This window comes from Lucilia cuprina, chromosome 4, assembly GCF_022045245.1.
Source record: "Lucilia cuprina isolate Lc7/37 chromosome 4, ASM2204524v1, whole genome shotgun sequence".
Taxonomy (NCBI): Eukaryota; Metazoa; Arthropoda; class Insecta; order Diptera; family Calliphoridae; genus Lucilia; species Lucilia cuprina.
Genome location: NC_060952.1, coordinates 41,044,616 through 41,067,996, shown reverse-complemented (window position 1 = coordinate 41,067,996; position 23,381 = coordinate 41,044,616). Strand labels below are relative to the sequence as shown.

The 23,381-nt window shown below is 31.3% G+C and overlaps 2 protein-coding genes across 11 annotated transcripts in view; one reads left to right on the top strand and one right to left on the bottom strand.

Annotated features, from left to right (window-relative positions):
- The window catches only part of LOC111683389 (anosmin-1), a 26,781-nt gene extending 4,871 nt beyond the window's left edge, over positions 1–21,910 (bottom strand). Inside the window, exons 1-2 of one of the 9 annotated variants that reach the window (XM_046949108.1) lie at positions 21,524–21,910; positions 18,415–18,495 (exon numbers count right to left, since the gene is read on the bottom strand). The gene's annotated coding sequence lies outside the window, so the exon portion shown is untranslated. Of the gene's footprint in view, positions 1–18,414; positions 18,636–21,151; positions 21,466–21,523 lie in introns of those variants that run through there. The other 8 variants (XM_046949111.1, XM_046949107.1, XM_046949106.1 and 5 more) reach the window with 8 other exon arrangements.
- The window catches only part of LOC111687143, a 108,474-nt gene that overhangs the window by 22,519 nt on the left and 62,574 nt on the right, over positions 1–23,381 (top strand). The window lies entirely within an intron of this gene.

Below are 23,381 nucleotides of genomic sequence, written 5' to 3'. Positions count from 1 at the left end.
ATAGTCTAGTCTATAGTCTAGTCTATAGTCTAGTCTATAGTCTAGTCTATAGTCTAGTCTATAGTCTAGTCTATAGTCTAGTCTATATTCTAGTCTATAGTCTAGTATTTAGTCTAGTCTATATTCTAGTCTATAGTCTAGTATTTAGTCTAGTCTATAGTCTTGTCTATAGTCTAGTCTATAGTCTAGTCTATAGTCCATATACTCTAGTCTATAGTCTAGTCTATAGTCTAGTCTATAGTCTAGTCTAGTCTATAGTCTAGTCTATAGTCTAGTCTATATTCTAGTCATACATGGGAATTTTTCATTAAGCATTAAAATTTCATTACCATTTATAAAAAAAATTGTAATGAAAAATATTTTAAGTACCATTTAATGAAAATTATATTTTTTTCATTATAACTTTTTTTGATAATGGTAATGAATTTGATAATGAATTTTCAAAAACGAATTTAATTAGTATTTATAATTGTCGAAAAATATATTAAGGAAAATTTTTCGAAGATTCGAGGTTTGAAAGCTTTTAAAACCAGTTTCCGTAGCCCAAATTGGCTGAAATTTTGCAGTCATAAGTACATCTGATGACAATACAATGCTGAAATTTGCCATACATGATTTCACCTAATGACAATACATTATAATGTTCGGATATTCGAAATGTATTTCGAAATTAGAACTAATGTTCGAACATTTTTAAAATCCATTGAATAATGGTAATGAAAATTTATTTTTAAATAATTACTAATGAAATCGTTTCATTAAAAACCATTACCATTAGACAAAATAATGCTAATGAAAAAAAAATAATTATAATTTTTTTCAATTTAATGCTAATGAAATCGTCAATTAATTAATCGATATAATTAACTACTCCCATGTATGATTCTAGTCTATAGTCTAGTCTATAGTCTAGTCTATAGTCTAGTCTATAGTCTAGTCTTTAGTCTAGTCTATAGTCTAGTCTACAATCTAGTCTATAGTCTAGTCTATAGTTTAGTCTATAGTCTAGTCTATAGTCTAGTTTATAGTCTAGTCTATAGTCTAGTCTATAGTCTAGTCTATAGTCTACTCTATAGTCTAGTCTATAGTCTAGTCTATAGTCTAGTCTATAGTCTAGTCTATAGTCTTGTCTATAGTATAGTCTATAGTCTAGTCTACAGTCTAGTCTATACTCTAGTGTAAAGACTAGTCTGTAGTCTAATCTATAGTCTAGTTTATAGGCTAGTCTATAGTCTACTCTATAGTATTATCGATGGTCTAGCCTTTAGTCTACTGTATTGCCTAGTCTGTGGTTATAGTATAGTCTAGTCTATAGTCTAGTTTATAGTTTAGACTAATTAGTTGTCTAAACTGGAGACTATAGTGTGTGCTGAATTGTAGCTATATATAGTCTGAAGAATATAATAGTGTATTACTACTGTTCCATAGTCTATTAATTCTCCATAAAACGTTGTACATTTCAATAATTCAACACAATCTAATGGATTTTAAATATGTTATCGTAAATTCCCCAAACCGGATCCCTTAAGAATGTTGATTCGAATAACGGCCAACTGTAATGGAGTGAAAACTAAGATGAATAAAGATTTTAATACAGAAACTTTAAGAAAAAGAAATCAAATGTGTTTATTGGCATTTTTATTGCATGTCATTTAATATTGGCCGCAGTACGCAGCGGTGGTAATGACGGAAACATGCAGCTTTTTATGGTCTTTGGCGGCAAATTTTTATATTGTTTAGATGATTGGTAGTAGTTACTTTTTACAAACCAAACACACACACACAAACACACATATGTACGTTTCTAAATTATATGTAGGAAAAAAATTAAAATAACTCTAACCGGTTGTAGAACCTCTCAATAATGTTTAGACATTAAAAAATGCTGAGAAAATAAGTAAAATGTTGTGGAAAAAAATGAAGAAACCTTCTTCAAGGATTAATAGCTGATTTAAAATGGACAGCTAAAAATGAAGATGAAGAAAAAAATGTAAAACGAGAAAAAAACTGATTACAAATGGAATGCAAACATCATGGCTATTAAGTATATTAAAGTTTGATGTGATGAAATTTCCCAAACTCTCTGATGATGAACTTGGAAAAAAAAACAAAAAACGTATGAACGAAGTAAAGATTGAATGTATGGATTGGACTGGACAGACGCATGTTTAATTCACATTTCACACACATAAATATATGTATATTCTGGATAACTGGCTGACTGACTGAGTGACGCAGAGACTGCTAGAGCTGAAGCTGGAAATGTAGCTGGCAGTTAGTATGGAAGGCATGTTTCGTTTAGAAAGCATATTTTTCATTTTACACATTTAAAAGTCTGCAACAAGTATTGATTTGTATCTTTTCGTTTCATTTATTTTTTTTATTTTGTTGTTGTTGTTCTAATGGTGCTGATGTTGATGGTGTTGTTGTTCATCGTTAGTGCTTTGTAGTGATAGGGCTGCCTAAACAGATTTTTAATGCATTTTAATTGCTAAGGGTCTATCATGTTGTTCGATTTATGATATTCATGTTGTTCGGTTCTTTTTTTGTTCGGTTGATTTTTGGTTTAATTTATGTTGTTAGTGTTTATCACTTCTTCTTAAATTTCATGTATTTTTTAAGTTTTTTTTTCTCCCTTAATTTTTGAACAAAATGTCTTTGACCTTTTCAATGCCAATATTATATATGCTTTCAATTTCCAATTGGCAGTTAAGAGAGATTCCTAAACTTTTTTTTGGGTTGGTATCAAGTTAAAAGTTTTTTATTTAATATTTTGTGAGTTAATTTTTTTCAGAAATTTTAGTATCTGATGAATAATGTAGAGAGTAGTAGAACTGAATAATATTTGACTTTTACATCAATAACACTGATCAACAGATTTGTATTTATAACAAAGTAAGATAAATTCTTTTTATCTTTGATATTGTCTGATAGAACTTTTTCTTGTAATAGTGCACAATTTTGGAAATAACTTTCGTCGTTACTCGATTAACAAAAAGTACATTGATATTTCTGTTATATGGTGTAAACAGTTTTTTATATTAATTTTATTATAGAAACATTGGGTTTCCTAAAACAAGGATCAAAAATATTTATTCTAAGACAGAACTTTATTATAAATTTATTGATTGATATCAAGTTTTTAAAATTTCTATCCTATTTGAGACGTTACTATAGCGTGACGATACCTTTACTTTTAAAATTTGTTATATCATCTGAAAGTGCAATCTCTCGACTCAAAAAAAAAAAAAAAAAACGGGTCATCATAAAATAAAGTTCATCTTTTGAGGCCACGAAACGAACCATATCAATTTCGAAGAAACAGTTTTAATGTAAAGAGTATTTTAAAGAGAATGTTGTGCATTGATCAAATAGTAGCTGGACGGCTAGCGTTGTCTAATCGCGGAAATAAGTATCCTGCAATAGTCAGTTCAGATTTAGGCAGCTCATAATAGAAGCGCTTTTGACCGCGCCTTACACTTATAGTAATGCAAATAATAATTCGGTTAGTTAATTTGAAAAGAGGGTGTAGATACATCAAAGAAATACACTAGGTCTCTATCGGGTTTGTTGTGCGCCACTTAACCAATGCCTCAGGTGGGAATTGAACCCACCACCAGAGATACAAGATACAAATCAGAGGCGGCTTCTGGCCGCCGGTAATATTTTACAAACCGCGCCGCCGCTGACTTCTTTCGGCTCAAAAGCTAAGTCGGCTTAAACGTAGCCGCTGATAAAGATTGGAATGACACATGTATTTCGGAAAATAATTTCACCAATTAAACCAATTTTATATTCTTATTGAAAATGGAAATGAGTTGTCACACAATATTGTGCTAATATTAAAATAGTGAAAACTACTATAAATGTCCTTTTTCTGCAGAAAAAGCGTATATAAGGACAGGTTTCTATATAATAGACTATTATACAGAAATTTTTCAATATAATAAACGCTTATAAGGTCAATTTCTGCAAAAAAGTTAAATTGAGCCGACAATTAAGCCGCCGCCGATCATTTTGTATCGGCTTGTATCTCTGCCCACCAACTCCGTCCTACCATACTAGAACACTTACCTACCGAAGACTGTACTTTGGTCCAAAATAATGTTTTTTTATAGCTTTCAGATCTTCAGTTTGTTTATAACCCATTGTTGCACCTTATAATCTTGCCAGCTCTATTGGAGTTTGGCTACAATCTTTATGGAGAAATAATTGGTCTTAATTTTTTTACTGATTTTTCGCAAAACATAATTTTATTATTTACTCTACAATGTGACATATAGACTCTAGTCTAAGAACTAGTGCCGTTTAAACAATTAGGTAACAACATGGTATTAACTGTAGAAAATCATCTGTAAAAATTTAAACACTTCCCGTCTGGAACTAATTAAAAAAAATAACCCTTTGTATTAACTATAAAAGTAGTGGCAATAATTAAATCATGCATAAAACCACAATATTTATAACACATCATTTATTGAAAGGCTTCTTTGAAAACATATCCCTGTAAAGTAATTTCAAATCTACGCATCTGTTTATTGAATTTTTTAGCACACGCATATTTATTAGTAGGGTACAAAATCTTTAGACTTGAAATACTTATTGTTGAATATTGAATAATTTTTAACACAATTGAAATTAAAACGAATTTTAATACATTATTTCCTTGAATTAGTACCCTGCTAATGTGTATACTTCATTCACTTACATACAAACATATGTTGTATGTTTGTATAGGATCTTAAGAACTGAACAGTGAAAAATGAGAAAAAAAATATGAAAACAAAATGCAGAATATTTTTTCTTTGTGTGGTTGTGTTCTTGTTATGTTGTTATTCAGTTAACGAACTTTTTTTCTAAAGTTTTCGGTTTTTTAATTTAAACATTTTTTTTAAAAGCGTTTAATTGCTCTGCAGCATCATCTACAACAAAACAGTAAAAAAATAAAAATAACAAATGATCATCACACCAACCAACCAACCAACCATCCAACTAAATAGCCAACCATCACACAAAACATGCGATAAAAAAGCCTGTAGAGCAATTGGGGCGATAGAATTAAATTTAAGACCGTATTATAAGAAAGTTTTACCTGAATATTCTCCCTTAGGTAAGGTTTATATCACGCGGGTACCTTCCCCCGGGGTCATGTTACCTTGGTGAAGCCTTCACCTTGGTGTTATTGCAATTGCGGGGATTAAAGGGGTGGCCAATACCTTTTAGACTGGCCGGGACTAACAAATTGGTTACAGTCTACTGTCTGGCTTAGTCCTTGCATAGATTGAAAAGAGGTCAAACCAGAGCACCGCCTAATCTGGTACCACGACTGGCCAGTTGCCCGCAGGACTATGTACTGGTCAATTGGTTGAGGTTCCTTCGGGATCCACGTAGTGGCTGTGGTTTAAAAGCAAATTCGCGTGAAGAGTAAGTTGCGGTTAAAAGATTGATGTAAGGTAAAGTCAACATTTCGGATACCCCATAGAGGAGCGACTGTGGGATTAAGCGTTGGAAATGTGTTGGTATTAATTGTATATGGTATGGGATGAATGTGGGGTACGGCGGGCCTCACCCATCCGTCTACCTATAATAAATGTGTCGTATGTTTTTCTCTTATGAATGTGTCGTATAAATGAGATGTGTACTAGTGTACAAATTTGAATTTTTCTTCCTTGTCCATATATGTTCGGAGTATACTCTGTTCATATCAGAATTACCACAGTGTATCCCTGTGAGTAAGAACAAAGTTCTCGCCTTATTTAATGGATTCGTAGTTCGGTCCACCGGTTACGTCTCTAGGTGCTGTTGCCGAATCAACAGAGGTTTTGATTCTCGGAAGTTAAGCAACGGGGCAGCAAAGGTCAGAGATTAGATAGCTTGAGTACTTCAGCAAAGTGCTTGTACATGGAACGGCCCAATCCAGGGGCAATTTTAGACCGTTGTTCAAGTCTACCCAGTGGATGAAAAAGACCACCGTGTTATTGGGCATCATGCCAGGTACTCACGTTCAGCACTCGACATTCATCACGTAGGTGATGAATGTCGACGCATGTGAAACTTTGGAGCACTTTATTTGACACTTTCAGGTATTCGTCGAAATTGCATCCAAGTGATGTTATTCCAAAAATAAATTTCTTTATAATTACTGATTGGAAAATTCTTAGGAATTACGTCCAGAAAACTGAGTTTTCTGAACATTGAAAAGTAATAATTCTGAGAACAATTTTTTCGTAAAAAGGAGCTCACAATAGTTCCGATAGTATCCTAGATTTATTTCTCTATCAACCTAACCTAAGTACAATGACAACAAATAAAGCTGCATGTCGTTGTTGTTACTTTTAGTTATTCTCATTTCTTGCCTCGGATTTTTGCTCATATCTCTATTATTAATGGAATGATTTCGCTGATTTCAAACATAAAACTTCTTCACAGAAATATTTTTTTCAAAAATCCTAACAATTTCAATAAACATTGTGCTAATTGGATAAAATTGCACATTTAAGCAAAATTGATATTTAGAAAGATTAAACGGTTAAAATATGGTCTTACATGATTTCATACAAAAACAAGTATGAATGTATAGTCGGGCGTAGCCGACCATATGATACCCTACACCAGTCAGTATGTATGTTAAAAATGGGGATTATTAAAAAAAAATAAAGCTTTTGGTTTGTTTTTTTAACTTTATTTCGGAATATTTTTACTTTTTTTGACAAAAAAAGAATTTTTTTTAAGAGGGCTCAAAGGGGAGTAGGGCAAAATATGGCCCTATCCTTAAAAATGTTGGTAGGGGGAGTTAAGTCTTCTTCAATATTATTTATGTAGAATTTAAAAGTGTTATTAGTGTTTGTAAGTGAATTTTGATCTTTAAGTCATTTTCTGAAGGGGAGTTTGTGTGGGGGATAGGGTCAAATGAAGCCCGATCATTACAAAAATCGGTAGTGTCATTTAAAGTTCTATAAAACTAAGTTTTGTCGACTTTTGTTGACATAATAGATCATTTAAATTAATTATAAGCCAAAAGGCCCTATTTGGGGGGTACGGTTGTATGGGGGCTAGTCGAAATAATGGACCGATTTTAAACATTTTCAAAAGGCTTCGTCCTTGGGCCAAGAGAATCGTATGTGCCACGCTTTATCTTGAAAATTGCGACCTGTACCTTGCGCACAAGGTTTACATGGACAGCCAGACGGACGGACGGACATAGCTTAATCGACTCAGAAAATGATTCTAAGCCGATTGGTATACTTTAAGGTGGGTATAGGACGAATATTTTTGTATGTTACAAACATCAGCACAAACCCAATATACCCTCCCCACTAAAGTGGTGTAGGGTATAAAAATGAAAGTTTTAACAAACCTTCAACATACATATCTCAACGTAATGAACTCAATAAATGCATCTTATACTTTATAACTAACCGAAATACCAAGAATAAAACACAAAACGAAAAAAAGACTGACCAACAGACTGACAGACGCTATCTTTTTACATTGTATTATAATGTTGCATCCATGTGTAGTTGTAAATTTAGCATTTTTTTCTATATCATTTCATCTCCTACGCTTTGCGTAGCAGTCAAGTGGCAGTCAGCCATCCGACACTTTAGAAGGAAGGCACATTAGTTTTAACTACATATGCCCCTTTTACAGTAGTTCTTTCCCAGCTTCCAGCCAGCCAGTGAGCCAGTCAGCCAACAATCCATCCATTCACATCTACCCATTGAACGTGTGGTGTTTGCGTGGTGCGTCTCTTTTACGCGATAATGTAATATGACTTTAAGATTCTTGTTGTTTTTTCCACTTTTTTTTAATTGAAATGTTTTCTTAATTTGTTGTTTTTATAAAATTTCATTCCTCGTTTTGTTGTTGAACGCATATATGAACATAATATGTGTAACAAACACACACTGTGTATCTGTTCACTGGCGCGCCTCACAGCCGTTCAACAATCTTTTCCACACTACAAGAGTGTGTACCACCAACTAACCAACCAATGAACCACCATATAGTAGGCATTTAATATTATTTCACTTTGATCTGTTTGATTTCCTTGTATTGCGTTGTCTTGAACAATGTGTGTGTGCGCACAACACAGCTTAACTTAGCTTCTCTATGGTTTGTATTACTTTCTTTGGAACTCGATCAATTTGCCTAAAGAATAATGGGAAACAAGATGATTTCGTTTGGTTTCTTTTAGATTTTTTTTTATTTTCTTTATTTTTTCCATCTTTTTAGCCTAGATAAAATAATTGATATGTGGTCCAAATAGATTTTTATTTGCAAATGCATTTGCTTTGTATGTGTTTGTGAATTCATTAATTAGGATGAATGATATCAAAGGCCAAACATTTGGTGACACGCTTTTTTTCTTTCTTTCTGTCCCTCTCTCTCTCTTTCTCTTTCTTTGCTCACCCAATTTTTAGATATTTGTTGTGATGAGGATGCACTTACGAGTACATAACTTAAGAATTTATGGGAAATGAAATTTCTAAACGAATAATTTAAGGTAACCTACAAAAATAGTTTGAAAATTTTCTCACATTTTGTAAAGAAATTATCAGTTGTCCTAAATTTACCCAATGATTGGGGGTATTGGAGCTTAATTGCATATCACATTGAGGATCAGAGTTAAAACGTCAACAGTCATTTAATAGAGTGACATGCAGACAGGGCAGAACAAATACACGTTTTAAAACTTTACATCTCATACTCAATGTCAATTCTAAAGCTGGTAAAGATGAGCGTTCGCAAAAATTTATTTATATAAAATTTCTCGATATATACGCTATTTCCGAACTAGAACTGAACTAGAACTGAACTAGAACTGAACTAGAACTGAACTAGAACTGAACTAGAACTGAACTAGAACTGAACTAGAACTGAACTAGAACTGAACTAGAACTGAACTAGAACTGAACTAGAACTGAACTAGAACTGAACAAGAACTGAACTAGAACTGAACTAGAACTGAACTAGAACTGAACTAGAACTGATCTAGAACTGAACTAGAACTGAAATTTAACTGAACTAGAACTAAACTAGAACTGAACTAGAACTGAACTAGAACTGAACTAGAACTGAACTAGAACTGAACTAGAACTGAACTAGAACTGAACTAGAACTGAACTAGAACTGAACTAGAACTGAACTAGAACTTTTTATTTTATTTATTTATTTATTTATTTATTTATTTACAAATTCGTTTTTACAATATAATGAAAATTATATATTATATACATGTAAAGTAGAATGAATTTCATTTATATATATAAACTTCATGAAAGTGTTGTTGTTTGGACCGTCATGACGATAATTCATCTATTGGTTACAATAAAACAAGCAATTGTTGTTTTTAGGATATGTAAATATTTCCAAATAAGTTCCCGCAAAGCTGTCAAGCTTGACTGCAGGATTTAAGTGAGGAGTTCACATATTCTCATCGTATTATCCCCTTATTTCAGAATAGTTCATATTAGTTTAGTTTATTTATTATTAATTCTTTTATTTTTTATTGTTTTTAGAATTTTATTTATTCATTGCGAACTTATTAAGTAATTCTTTATTTGTTTATTTTTTTGATATTTATTTCTATTATTGAGAATGTTTATTGGAATTTTGTTCAAAATTGTTGGTAATGCCACTGAAAGAGAGTTTCTGCCATATTCATTAAGAAACCGTTCGACTTTAAATCTTCCTTGTGATCTTTGTCTAGTGTTATAAGAATGGTCATGCCATGTCTAATGTACGTTTCGGCTAAGGAGAAATAGGCTTGTCGTAAAACATCATAAGTTGCGTAGTTGCTCAAATGGTATAGCATATATGCTGATTTTCTGAGTTTTTTTGTAGACTTTCAATGTGCACCTTCCATTTAAAGCTGTTGTCAACATATACTCCTAGGTACTTATAAGAATTGACCATTTCTATCTTGGTTGAGCAAGTGTCGCTTAAATGTGTGTTGTTATTAGCCATCTTATGAAGGCAATCTATGCTATGGAATGTAAGATAAATTTCCGTGTTCATAAGATGTAGTGGCTTGATGTGCATTGCTTTCGTTTTATTTGCATTTATTATAAGACCATTATCATGTGACCACTTTGTTGCAATATCTAATTGCTCTTGCATAAGTTCTACCGCGTTCGATATGTTTTTATCAGCAACAACAATGGCTGTGTCGTCAGCATAAGCGAATGTTGTACTTTTTAAACATTTCAGCATGTCGTTTGCGTAGAGCAAGTATAGTATAGGACCCAGTTTCGATCCTTGAGGCACCCCACAATCATATATAGTTTCCCTACTCAATTTGTTTTCAATTTTGATAAAATATGATCTACAGTCAAGGTAACTTTCAAACCATTTTAAGATTTTTCCTCTGATACCATTCCTTTCAAGGATTTCAATTAGCTTTTTGTGTGATAGTGTATCAAACGCTTTGCTGAAATCGATAAAGAGAACTAGCACATGTAAATTCTTACTTAAAGATTCATTGATGAAATTTGAAAAGTTTCCTAATAATTTATTAATATTTTTTCCTTTCTGGAATCCAAACTGGTTCTTATTTATAATTTTGAATTTGTGCAAAAAGTCTGTAAGCCTTTTAACTAAAACTTCCTCCAGAACTTTATCTAGTATAGACAATATAGCTATTGGTCTATAGTTGTTATAGTCAGTTTTATTTCCATTTTTATATACTGGTCTTACTATAGATGTTTTCAGCAAGTTTGGTACAATGGCCTGTTCTAAGCTTGCATTAATCAATTTCGTTATGATAGGTGTTAAAGAATTGGCATTTGTTTTAATATCCTTTGGCCGGATGCCATCAACTCCTGCACCTTTTCGAACATTAATTGTTTTTAATATGTTGAAAATTTCATCTTCAGTAGCATAATCAATGAACATTGAATTTTGTACAGTGGTATAACTATTATTTATCGTTTTTATATTACAATTATGTATTAGTTTTTTAACATTTGTACTGAAATTTGATGCAAAATTATCAACTACATTATCGAGTTTTTCATTTTTAAAATTATTAGTTATAAATCTGTCTATATTATTCGTTCTTTTACCGATTATTTCATTTATCAATTCCCACGTTACGCGTATATCGTTTCTATTCTCAATGAATTTGTTTTATAGTAATTATTTTTTGAATACATTATTTTTTTGTTTACAAGATTCCTGAATGTTTTATATTCTTGTTCAAATGTTTTATTTTTTCGATTATTTTTCCATTTTTTAAAAAGTTTATCCCGAGTATCACAATAGTATACAATTTCATCATTTATCCACGGGTTTATTGATCTTTTTTTGTTTGTATTTTGTTTCTTTGTCGAATTTTTATAAATTTCACCTAGTAAATTATGTATTTTATTATATAACTCATTAGCATTTGATATCTGATGCATTACCATATCCCATTTTGTTTCTCGGATTTTTTTATTGATTTTGAAGTTATAGTATTGCGGCCCCTGGCTAATTGTGGTTGGTTCACTTTGATTGTTTACTTCGTCATCGTACACACAAGAGAACAGCGAGTAGTGGTCACTGAACTAGAACTGAACTAGAACTGAACTAGAACTGAACTAGAACTGAACTAGAACTGAACTAGAACTGAACTAGAACTGAACTAGAACTGAACTAGAACTGAACTAGAACTGAACTAGAACTGAACTAGAACTGAACTAGAACTGAACTAGAACTGAACTAGAACTGAACTAGAACTGAACTAGAACTGAACTAGAACTGAACTAGAACTGAACTAGAACTGAACTAGAACTGAACTAGAACTGAACTAGAACTGAACTAGAACTGAACTAGAACTGAAGTAAAACTGAACTAGAATTGAACTTGAACTGAACTAGAACTGAACTAGAACTGATCTAGAACTGAACTAGAATTGAAGTAGAACTGTACTAGAACTGATCTACAACTGTTGATGTCCACATCTGGAAGATGGGTACTAAAAAGGAGGGGCCTTAAAGAAGTATACCGCTGTTATATATAAGCGTAGGATCGAAAACACAACAGGACCTAAATGAGATGTGTTAAAGGGATAAGAAAAGAAGAATGAAAAAGTTCAAACCCAAGAACCTTTAACGGCTGGTAGGAAACTACATATTATACTTTTCTCCCTACTCAACTTCCTAAATTAAAATTTTTAAAGTAAAGTAAAGTAAAACATTTAAATGCTATGGAGAAGAGGCTGTACAACGTAAGAGCAGTAGGACTCTTACTTGTACAGCTCCTTCTCCATAGCATTTAAATGTTTTACTTATCATACAAGTTAGACCAATTCAACTGCAATTAATACATATCATAATTCATTTAATTTTCCAACGATTATTTATTCTTTGCTAAAACGCTAATTGTGTAATACGATTCGTTAAGAAAATATTTCCAATACATTATATCAACAATGTATTTCGAAAGATTTTTCTTTCAAATCGTATTACACAACAAATTTAAAGTATACAAATCGAGTTTTCATATATCAATACATATTTACTTAAGTAATAAATAAAATTAATTCTTATGCATATTTATGTATGTAATTTTATTACAATTCCATTATGTTTCCCTTGAAAAAATAATAAAACATGACTTTTAACACATCCCGCCTCTGTTATGTTACAAAGACAATTTCTACAAAGAGGAGGCATTATTGTAAATAAATAATACATATAATAATAACAACAAATAACAACAAAAAATAAATCTAGAGTATAAAAGCCGGGTACTACCATAGCATTCTCGTATTAATATAGGAACAAATATGTATGCATGTATGTAATTACAGTATGTTTCATAAATATATCAACACTCTTTATTGACCAAAAGAGTTAAGTATTTAGAATAACACACAGTGCAGGGCGCTATGAAGAAGAAATCGGGGTCTCTAAATTATGATAAACTGACCTATGGCGGTTATGGGGCGTGTCATCAATGTATACCTTACTCTTTGAAAGGTCATACATCAACATCGGACGTGCCCTATCGCATACGAGATACAGAATTTGTCTAAAAATTTTCAGACACTGATACCAGATAGAATATCATGTTGAAGCGTAACATTAAAACAAATAAATCGACATGGGGCCGAAAACTAATCACAACACGATCTTCTAGATGTGCAAACAATAGCGGAATTTGTAAACCCGATTAGAATAAATATAGAATATAATATAGAATAAACATATTTTTCGATATAGCAATTATGCAAAATTAGGCGAACAGGTTAAATTTAAGACTATATTGGATTGTAAAGGAGCGTTAACTGAATACTCTGCCAGGGGACAACTTTGCATCATATAGTTACCAGATAAATCTGGAATAATCGGCAAATAAATATCGAATAAATTGGTATTAAAGGGTAGGGAACTCGGTGAAATTAATATGACGAATTCAAATCTGTACGACGATACTTAAAAAACTAAAAACGGTAAGTAGAACTACAGCAGAACCTATGGGGTAATACTAACAAATTTTGCTAGAGAATTTAGAATAGAACATACGTGGAGAGGACAGTAAAACTTCGAATTACTTTCTTTGAAACTAGGTATCTGAACATTAGACGATAATACCTATACATGATATGATAGTATCCTAGGTCTATTTTCTCTGTTGACACTGTGTGTCTTTATAATTATGAAACACACTTTATGTAAATTAGTGTGTACGATTGTACACATGTGATTCGAAAAAATAGGTGTTAATAGAAAATAGATTTTCCAAAATCAAAAAATTATTCACCCCTGTCGCCAATCATAATTTCGCGTGATATATGTATCCTTTTCACTGTTTTCGTTCACTAACTTTTTTGTCGTGAAAAAATTTCCCCTGTTGTGAAATTTGTTGATGAAATTTTGTAAACATTGAACAGCTGTTTCATACAAAATCAACTATTGTGAATAAATTGTTCACGAATAACAACTTTCCCTTCGAGGGAAATGAATATTTCAAGCAAACAAAATTTTCTCTTCTATTGGCTATAGGGGTGATTAATTAAGAAAAGCGCTTTCGATTGCTATCTTCGTGAAATTCTATATGACAAAGCGAAAATTTCGGTTTTTAAAATTTATCTCAATAAACAAGAGCTATCAACCCCGATAGTTTTATATCTTTTAAATCTTCGCAAAACTATTTAGGGTGAGAAAGCAATCACGATATTATCTAAAATCTATTCTAGAATCTAGATCCATATTCCACTGCGTCTGGTTTTGTATATAAAGCTTATATCCGACAAAAAATCTAGATATTAAACTTAATGATTGGGCGTGGCCGTCAAACACTCAGCGGGGGCATAACCGCCCTCTCTTTGGTGTTATTGCAATTCCCGGGAATAAAGGTGCTATCAAGTAGAGGATGAAACTAATTCAGTACCACCAGATTGTAGTGAATCAAGATTTTGGAATAAATCGGCCGGTAGTTAACAACTTAATAGTTATTCTCACTGTGGGACTTTACGGAAAGAAATAAGTTAATATTTTAAGGATTTTGGATTCTGGAGTTTTTAGTGAAGTTTTACTATAAGTTTTTTTAAAGATTTTCCTCTCCTAATTCCTATCTGTTTGGCTATGTTCGAGAACCACTTAGTGCATATCAGATTTATCACAGTGTGTCATCAATGGTCTTGTCAGATTTAGTGACATTATACTTTGGACTACCAAATACATATGTCTTTAGATGATGTTGCTGTAACAACTTATGCTATAATGTTATGGTTATTAGAGGACTCATTGGAATCTATTTTGATAACGTGACTATATCAGGGTAATAGTTGGATATCTTAGTAATTTAAGCAAAGTGCTTGAACACGGTCCGGTGTACTTTGTAATCTTTGGGATTATAAAAAAAAATATTTAAAAATAAAAGTAATGAAAACACCTAGTTTTCTAACCACATGTGTAGTACATACGATGTGCCATATAAATTGTAATGAATGTGTCTGCTAAATTCAATGCAACGAATGCAGTGCAGCGATATGTTGGTCGAATGGATGTGTGTGTGTAGCATGTGCTGCTACTGCTACAACGACTAAATAATATACACATGTATGTATATAATATTCTTGCTCCTGCTTGTTTGCTATTGTTTAAATATTGTTGCTGTTTTTTTTTTTGTTTTTGTTTTTATTGCTATTGTCCATTGTTGCAGTAGTTGCTGTTTTTTTCCTGCTTTTTGTTGTTACATATTAATCTGTCTTTTTACACAAATGTATGCGAATCGATTAACACTTCAGCACAAAACCAAAAGCAACAACAACAACAACGAATTCGAAAAAAAAACTGCAAAAAAATGTGAGATCTTGATGCCTCGTTTTTAATGCAGTCAATGGGAATGATGATGACCATGATTATAATGATGATGCTGATGTTGTTGTTGTTGTTTTTGTTTCTTGTTGTTGGCGATGATGATGACAATGCTGCTGTTGCTGTTGGTGATGAAATAAATGACGATTATACGCTTGTACTACTCGTGCTAAATAAAAAATTATGTTTTATTTTTCTTTTTGATTTCTATATGAGTTTTTAAGTGACCCTACAGTTTGATAATTTTGAATATAATATTTAATTTAGTAAAATTTTATAAATTTGCATAGACTTTTGAATTTGATAATTTTGAATTTTAATAATTTTGAAGAATTTTTGAATATTTGCGTACAAATTAGCTTAAGATCATAATCTAGAGAGTTACGAAAACTGGTTCAGAGTTGAGTAACAAACAATATAATAGCTTTAGCGATGTACGATCAATATTTATCAAAAAAATCGACCATTTTGATTCCATTGTAATCTTCATTAAATGTTTTTAAAATGTGACATACATTTGTTAGTAGGGTACATACAATTTTCCCATAAACTGATCTTATAGCACTTACTCCTACTTGCTACATAAAAATGCAACGAAAAACAAAAACAACAACAAAAATAAAACATTCATAGGAGAGAAACAGTAGTAGTAGTTGTTGTGGAGATGCTTGAAACACCACAAGTTATAAAATTGCGTGCACGCGTCTTTTAATGCGGGTCACGATCACGACCACGAACCAAATATTGTTGTGAATATACATATTTTTTGTTGTTTTTTTTTTTTGTAGCTGTTGTTGTTACAATTGCTACAAGTATGTGTAAATTCATATACAGATTTATGTGCTAAAAGTATATTCATCATCTGAATAATGATGACAATCATTATGATGTTAATGAAGATTGCGCGAAAAATTTAAATGTTCAAAAAAAAAATAAAGATCAACATGAACAGAACCAACAACAAAAACAATATATGTTTTTATAAGTGTGTACTATGGGGTGATGCTGCAACGTATTTTAAATGAAAATTACAAACAAATAAATGCAAATATTTTACAAAATTCTTTTGGTAATGTAGGAATTAATGTTTATATGTATGTACGTTTGTACTCCTGCTATACAAGTACAAGTATTGTATTTTTCATGTAAAATTAACACGATAAAAAAATAAAACAAGAGAAATAACAAAAATATTTCAATTAAACATGCAAATTTTAAATGACACGCAATGTACAAACATTTTTACAAATACATTATTTTTACATATTTACATATATATGCACATATTTAAGTATGCATACAATGAATGTATGAATGTTTATATGTAACGGGTGAGTAAAAGTCACAATCATAGTATTATGTATGAAAAAAAAGATGTACGTATGTATGGACATGTGTACTATTAAATATGTATGAGTATTATCTGTTTCTCTGTATCCTCTAAATGTATACATGTGCATCGAAAAATAGGTGTGTAAAAAGATAGATAGATAGATAGATAGATAGATAGATAGATAGATAGATAGATAGATAGATAGATAGCTGGATAGATAGGTAGATAGATAGATTGTGAAGAAATGCCTTACGGTAGTCCCACAGGGATTTTTGGATTGGAGATAGAGGTTTTTTAGCGTGTTAAAGTCTCGCACTCCTGGCAACAATCAAAGGTTAGGTGTGCCGGAGTCTTTTGATGATTTTTACCTCGAAAAAAAGGTAGATAGATATATAGAGAGATATATAGATAGATAGATAGATAGATAGATAGATAGATAGATAGATAGATAGATAGATAGATAGATAGATAGATAGATAGATAGATAGATAGATAGATAGATAGATAGATAGATAGATAGATAGATAGATAGATAGATAGATAGATAGATAGATAGTTAGATAGTTAGATAGTTAGATAGTTAGATAGATAGATAGATAGATAGATAGATAGATAGATAGATAGATAGATAGATAAATAAATAAATAGTTAGATGGATAGATAGATAGATAGATAGATAGATAGATAGATAGATAGATAGATAGATAGATAGATAGATAGATAGATAGAAAGAAAGATAAATAGATAGGTAGATATTACTCTTAACACTTGAGTCACTGAGCACTACAAAAACTTTTGTTACCAAAGTATAAAAAAACAAAAAACTTAAAAACACCTATTTTTTCACTCCCATGTGTATGCATGCATTTATGTATATACTTTAAAAAATGATTCATGCAATATTATCGTTTGTCGTACCTATAAAATGTACTAAAACTAAACTATAAAACACTTTGGGAAATTGGAACACCCACTCACGCATACAAATACACGCACGCATGCTTATTTTTTTTTTTCGTTCTCTTTTTTCATACATACTTAAGTACTTCAGTTTACATTTGCATACATATAAACGTAAAAACATTCAGAGATACATACTTGCATACATACCGATATGCATCCAACCATCCATTCATTCATACAGATATTTAGCTTAGCCGGCATTTTGTCATTATTATTTACAAAATCCCACTAAAAACAAACACTCTTTATCGACAAATACCTATCAGTAAGTTAAATGTGTTAATTCTTTTTATATATATACTATATGTATAATTCTATTATTTTATAATACGTATACTTGTTGGAATTTATGCATATTACGTATACGTCACCGGTTAACTAAAATAACTGAATTTTAAGTATTATTGATGGATTTTGAAATAAATTATGTATTTTAAATGAGTTGTACTCTATATTTTGTCAAAATTTTCTGTTCTGATAAGAATAAAGTTTTAAATTTTGAAATCTTCAAAAACATTTGGTAACACTGATGACAACGCACAGTTTGGTATAGAAGAAGATAGAGGGTAATATATCTGTAATTTCCAAACGGTAAATCCGATTTAAATGAATTTCAAATACTTAAAAATAAAGCGTCCAAATTAGATCTATCTAAAAAATTACTATTTACGGTAAAGAGTTCAACTCAACATATTTTTTTTAAACTTCATTACTTTGAGCAGAAACTATTTGATTATTTTTTGTTTTGTAAATAAATAAATCAAAGTCATCTCTTCTATTTCATTAATTATTATAAAAATGTCTACATACCTTTATTTTTATGGCAGATGTTAAACCGCATAAGTTATTTCCGCAGTTGCAGCTAAATTAAGTTTTCTTTTTTTTTTCCAACTGAAACGAATATAATTTGCACACAATTCGTGTTTATTTATCAAAAAGAACCTTAACTCAATTCACTGATACAAAAAAATAAATAAAAAGTAACGACAGTTATATACGTCAGTTGATCATCTAAGCGCCAATAAAAATATCTAAATAAAAAAAAATGATATTGAAATCTAGTCTCCCAATGACTTGTGTTTCCATGTTGCTGATATGCTGTTTTAGATTTTTGTTGCACATTAAAATAACGGACAAATATTAATTGACTGTTGAATGAAAGAGAAAAAAAAAAACGAGTAAGATTATTGTAGTCAGTTATAGTCGGTAATATGATCACCTATGCAAGGTATTTGAGTAAGGAAAGAAGGTCCTATAATGTTCCACTATGTCTACGATTTGTTGGGAGGATTTGTTAGGGGACTCTAGTGAGTTTTATAAAACATTTAAAGAATTCACTCTGAGAAGTATTTAAAGCTTTATTTAATAGTCAAACGATTAGACTTTTAGATAGCATTTTAAAATTTGTAAATAAAATCGTTTTGTAACTGTTGCAGCATCGCAAATATGCCCATAAACTGTTTTTTTTTTAATTCAGAAAATGATATCTTGAAAACCTTATTTTATGTAGATTCGGAAACGGCTCAATGATAAATCTTATTAACTCCTAGACGGATGGGATATATCGTCTTATAATTTAATAAGGACCCAGAATATACATACATATATGTATACTATAGTTAGTCTATTACCAAAAAGTTTGTACTTTTATCAACATCGGATGTGGTTTTTGGCAGCCGCATACAGAAGGGTGTCCAGCTCAAGATTTTGGGGGGAGAAAATTTTGATTTTTTTACATAAAAGGTATCCGCGCCTGGCCGCATACATATATGTATCTTCGATTTGCAAATCTTGGATCCTAAACGGATGGACTGGGCTATATTGTCTTACAATTTATTAATGATTCAGAATTTACATACATATATAGTTGGTCTATGACCAAAAAATTTGGACTTTTATCAATATAGGATGTGGTTTTTAGCGGCCGTATACAAAAGGGTGTCCAGATCGAGATTTTGGGGGGAGAAAATTTTGATTTTTTTTTACTTAAAAGGTATCCGCGCCTGGCCGCATACATATTCTATTACATTTGTTTTTAAGAATATTGTTATTTTAAAGCAGTAGAAAATTGTTCCATAAATATTCCCCCCGGCGCATGTCCCTTTTTGGTGAATTGCAAACCCGGGGTAAAGTGCTGCTACTAATAGCTTTTGTCTATTGAACTATAGACTAGCGATTATCAAATGTATCCTCGGCCTTTGATTGGCATGGGTCGAACCAGAGCACTATATAATCTGCTGCTTTGGGTGGTCAATTGCCCACAGGACCTTTTCGTGGCTGATCGGTTGGTTATAGTTTCTTCGGAATCTACTGCATTTTAAGCCATCATTGTCGCTGTGGTTTAAGCCAGATGAGTAGTATTCAGAGTGTTCGGAGATGTGACGGTTTGACGGAGCAAAGGAAAACTTTTAATACCTTAATCTTTAATGCACAACTAATTACAGTTTGTCATTGTGGACACTGAAATAAGTCATTTCAATTAAAAATTGATCCGTCTTTGGACCACTACTAACGTCCCTAAGTGCTGTTACTAAAACTGCACAGCCATCTCAGTAGTGTGGCTGGGCGTCTTTAAAAGGTTAAGAAATGCACTGGGTTGAACATTCCTTATAGCATGAATACGGTCCACCCTTTCTATTGACTCTAAGCCAGTGATTGCTTTGTCGGAGTTTGATTGAGCTTGACTTATAATATCTGTCATTCCTCAACGGAATTACTATGGCAAGAGATTAGATAGTTAGAGTAGTTGAGGAAAGTGCTTGTTCATGGACCGACAGAAGAAGCTCAAACTGTGGATAAATAAGATCACCGTTCACATAAAGCACTTCTGCATGTTGTGCCATAAGTATGGGAGATATCAAAATTACCAAAAAAAATTAAAAAAAAAAAATATATAGATCAATGTTCAATTCGTTTGGTGCGCACAATTTTTGACTGCAACAAACAAAATTAACATAAACATCTCGATAAAGGGATAAAAAATGCTTAACAAGGAAAATAATCTAAAAATCGTTATTTCAAAGCGTTACAAACAAAACGATAAAATCAATATTACCTTCATCTTTCTTGTCAAATATATATAAAACAACAAACTATTACTACAACTTCTCTCGAGCATCAATTAAGAATAAATTCAATAATTTAATTACAACATTGACAATATTAATAGTTTCCAGTTAGAAACAGTTTTCAACAATAAATTTATACAATTTACGTATGTATGTATGAGTATGTTGCAAAATTATCAAGTGTTTTCTTAAATTTTCTCAAACATAAATTAATTCTTTAAAGGTTTATCTAAAATGACGGCGGTCATCCGCCCCTTCCTATTTGATCTTGTAAGAAAAAATGTGCAACACTTATAGACTAATAGTAATAGTAGACCAATAGAACAGACCAGACCACCACAGCCATCATAACCACCCATAAGTCAAAGATACTATAGCACAAAAACAACAACAACAAGAACGCACACACTCAATTAGAATGTAAACGCATTTATGTTTTGTTGTTGTTGCTGTTTGTTGTTTTTTTATTTTTGCATTACTAATAGTTGTCGTTACAATTCAATGATGATGATGAAACATTTAAATATTTCAAATATTCAATTCTTGCTGTTGTCTTCTGCTTCTTCTTTGTTTTGTTCTGTTGTCTGTTGTGTTGTTTTTTGTTATTTTTTTTGTTATTTTTTTATTTTTGTAAAATTTCATTTATAAAGCCAAGAGAAACACAAAAGGATTGTTGTTACACATTATTTTAAAATAGTTGTTGTTGTTGTTATTGTTGCTGTTGTTATTTCTTTCTTTTTTATGTAAAATGTTTTTCTTCTTATTGAAGTTGTTGTTTTATTATGTGCACTCTCTTTTAAGGCAACAAAACAAAACAAAAAAAATCGATAAATTGCGTTTAATTTAATTACATGCAATTTAAAAAAGAAGACAACAAACACAACACACACAATAGTTTTTTTTTATTGTTTTTATTTTATTTATTTATAAAACAATTTGTTTTATTTATAAGCTCATGAGTATGACTATATGTACATATGTGTACGTGCGTATATTTCAGCACGCTGTATCCGTTTTAAATTGTCAATACTTTTTTTTATTTATTTATTTTTTGTTATTGTTGTTTTTTTATTTTCATTAAAACTTCTAATTAGATCGTCTTATTTTTCAAAATTAATTTGTTTTATTATTTTATATGTTTGTTGTTTCTTTTTTATTTATTTATTTATTAGTTTAACCCGTTCAAACAACCAATTTGTTGCTCCTGCGAAACCCAACTGATCGATCGCAATTTTGAAAACAACTGCGTTTGCTGTCAACAACAGTTTATTTAGTTGGTTGGCTGCGCTTCTCTGCGACGCTGTCTGCCTGCTGTTGCTGCTATATGTTTTTGTGCATTGTTTGTTTGTTGTAAGCAGTTGGCAATTGGCTGTCGGGCAGCAGTAACTGCAATTTATGTTGTTGTTATTAAGGTTGCTGTTAATGTGTGACATACGACTGTTAGTTAACATTAATTATGTTAATAACATGTTTATGTTTTATCTCTGCTGCTGCAGTTTATGTGGGCATACAATTGTATTTTGTAACGTATTTTGTTATTTAAAATCACTGTATATAATAGAAACAGGCTTAAGAAATTATTTTGAGCCCTTTTTGCCATTTTAATTACGTGTTGCATTAACTAAATTGTTTTCCACTTTGGTTTTAGTGGTAAGGATACTATATTTTAATGGAAAAAATTGATTATATTGTACTGTATAGTATTAATTCTTTGAGACATTCTGAAAAATAAAATAGGTTGTTTTATTCCAATGATTTATATTAATGTAGTCTAGTTTATAGGACTAGTATCTAGTCTAGTCTATAGTATAGTCTAGTCTATAGTATAGTCTGTAGTCTAGTCTATAGTCTACTCTCTAGTGTAATCTAAAGTCTAGTCTATTCTCTAATCTATAGTCTAGTCTACAGTCTAGTGTATAGTCTAGACTATCGACTGGAATATAGTCTAGACTATCGACTAGAATATAGACTTGTTTATAGAATAGACTATAGGCTGTCGACTAGACTATAGACTCGTCCAGAGACTAGATTATAGGCTTGTCTATAACTAGACTAAAGACTAGACTATACACTAGTCTATTAACAAGTCTATAGACTAGACTGTAGACTAGACTATAGACTAGACTATAGACTAGACTATAGACTAGACTATAGACTAGACTATAGACTAGACTATAGACTAGACTATAGACTAGACTATAGACTAGACTATAGACTAGACTAGAGACTAGACTATAGACTAGACTATAGACTAGACTATAGACTAGACTATAGACTAGACTATAGACTAGACTATAGACTAGACTATAGAGTAGACTATAGTCTAGAATATGGACTTGACTATAGACTAGACAATTTGAATCGAAATTTTCTCCGTTTGGCAACTTTGGTATTCTGCATTTCGATTCGACTCTGCGCCACATAATCGTAAAGCAGTGAAACGAAATGGAATTGCTTATTTTTCTTACCATTCAGTTTTTTTGTTGGTATACCTTTCATTCAGATCATATTGGTGATTTTTGATTCTGTCGACTTTTTTCCGTACAGTAAATGATCGATTTTGTCTCTGTTCTTCTTTCCGTTTTATGATTCAGAAATTTCAAGTTTTAGAATTATAAATTTTATTAAGTTTATAATAATTCCAAAAGATCCAGGTTAAGTCAAATATGCACAAAATATAATCAGAATCCAGTAACAAACGTTGCACTT